General features: G+C 37.9%; 1 pseudogene; it reads right to left on the reverse strand.

The window, feature by feature from the left end:
- Nucleotides 1-220: 220 nt before the first annotated feature.
- Nucleotides 221-676, reverse strand: LOC102830954 (annotated as a pseudogene).
- Nucleotides 677-2,533: the final 1,857 nt, after the last annotated feature.

Consider the following 2,533-nt stretch of genomic DNA (forward strand, 5'->3'; position numbering starts at 1 on the left):
GGTAGGAACAGAAGCAAACGTCTTCAGTCTGATGAAGGTTATTGACTAGATACTTAAGCAAGAATTGTATTTCAAGATGAAACATGAAAGTCATTTCCACCAAAAGACTGTTGCTAGACATTCTACCAGAGCACCAGCCCTCAACAAGGCACCATGGGAATATCTGAACCCAAGGAAACCAAAAACTAGTCTCTTAGCAAGTGGGTGGCAGCCTGGGGTCTCAAGCTGTTTGTTCCTCTTCACTTTCCTCCTTGCTGTTGTGATACTGTTTGCGGTTGGTGCTAACAAAGAGGTCAGAATCATCTTCAGAGTTAGACTCATCAGGATGACTGACTCTCAGTTGGGAGTTGAGGCCAAGTCTGTCTGATTCTGCTGCTGTGTATCTTGACCACAGAAACCTTTCTTTTTCAAAGAGCACACGTGGTCATTGCAGAGCACAAAGGAGAGTCAGCTTTCACCTTCTTTCTCTCTAATCTATGGAGTCAACAAAGAGAAAATTCCCTCTCTTGATTCAGATGTTCTTGCAGTACTTGGAGGTCAAACTCACCAGGAAGTACTGCTCCTTGGCTGTCTCCACCTCATGCAGATTGTTCCCTGGAGTCCTGAGAACCCTCACAATCTGTGTGCTCTCAGCACCTCCTTTTACTACATGTTTCCTCTTGGTGGCCTGAGACATATTGGGTCCCATCCTGGATGTGAGGACCAATCAAGATTACCAACTCCTGCTCTTGAGTTCCTTGGCTGGTAGGTTCAGAGTCCAGGGTCTCAGGTCCTCTACTCGTCCATGGGCACTAGCAGAGTGACTCTGTTCTCTGGGCTGGACACTGAAAGCAGATCGTCCAAGACTCAACTCTCAAAAGAGTCAGCGAAAGCCAGAAAAGTGGCTTCTAGGTGGTCATGGTAGTGGCTCCAGCTTGAACTCTGATTCCCACCAATTGAGAATGAAGTGAGTTCCAGTCGAACCCTTCCTAGGACTGTACTCATGAATGAACTTCTTAGCTTCTTGATTTTTTTTCCTATTGTTTTTCTGTTTCTATTTCATTTATTTCTGCTCTGACTTTTCTTATTTCTTTCCTTCTGGAGGCAGTATGCTTGCTCTTTTTCTAATCATTGGAGATGTTGGGTTATGGTGTTTATTATGGTTCTTTCTTCTTTTTTGATGTGTGCATTTATTGCTATAAATTGTCTTCTAAGTACTGCTCATGCTGTGTCCCAAAGGTTTTGGTAAGTTGTGTTTTCATTGTCATTTGAATCAAGGAATTAAAAAATTGTGTTTTTTTTTTTTGTTCTAACACAAAGTAGATTTTAAGCAGGGTGTTTTTCGATTTCTCGGTATTTGACTTTTCTCCCCCTTGATCTTCCTATTGTTAATTTCTAATTTTATAGCATTGCAATTTGAAAAGATGGTTTGCAGTATTTTGATATTTTTTAATTTATTGAGGTTTGCTTTGTGATCTAACATATGATCTGTTCTGGAGGATGTTCCATGTACACTGGAAAAGAATATATATTGTGCTTTGTTGGGTCGAGTGCTCTGATATACCTATGAGGTCAAGTTGGTCGATTGTTTTATTTAGTTCTTCTGTTACTTAGTTGATTTTCTTTCTAGTTGTTCTGTCTGTCTTCAAAAGTAGTGTATTAAAATCTCCTACTATTATTGAAAAGCTGTCTATTTCTTTCTTCAGTTCTATTCGAGTTTGATTTTTGTATTTTGAGGTTCTTTCTTTGGGGGCATAGATATTTATTATGGTCATGTCCTCTTGTTCAATTGATCCCTTAATCATGAGATACTGCCCTTTGTTTTTTATGCTGGTTTTTCCCTCAAAGTCTATTTTTATCAGAGATTAAAATTGCCAATCTTGCTCATTTTTGATTGCCATTAGCTTGTCATATCTTTTTACATCCTTTGTTCTTAAGTATCTTTCTTTGTGTGTAAAATGTGTCTCTTGTAAACAGCATATTGAAGAATCCTGTTTTCTTATCCATTCTGTCTGGTGCATTTAATCCATTTACATTCAGCATAATTATCGAGTCCTGGTGTGGTGCTGCAGGATGATATGCTGGACTGCAAGGTTGGCTTGAACCACAAGGTCAGCAGTTCAAACTCACCAGCCACTCCACAGCACTTAACAACAACATAAATTGATTGCTGTCATTTTGCTGTGTGTTTATGATGCTGTTTTACACATAAATTTCAATACTGAGTTCATTCTGTTTGTGGATTTTCTTTTCATTTTTTTCCATTTCTGTTGTGTCTACTAAATCTTTCTGATTTTCCTTTTTTAAATTTTGATGTGAAGGTATGTTCATTTTCTTTGAGATTACTCTGTAATTTATTAATTTCCCCCCATTTAAAGCAGTTTGTTTTATCTTGAAATCTGCTTGATTCCTCACCATTTATAAGTTCTACACCTATGCTATTCCTTCCTTTTTGCTCTGTAGTTGACTTCATTATAAATTGATATCTCTGGATCCCTATATTCAGTCTTTTTTCTTCTTTAAAGTTTTATTGTGAATTGAATGAAAGTTTACA

The sequence above is a fragment of the Chrysochloris asiatica genome, unplaced genomic scaffold, assembly GCF_000296735.1.
Source record: "Chrysochloris asiatica unplaced genomic scaffold, ChrAsi1.0 scaffold00341, whole genome shotgun sequence".
NCBI lineage: Eukaryota > Metazoa > Chordata > Mammalia > Afrosoricida > Chrysochloridae > Chrysochloris > Chrysochloris asiatica.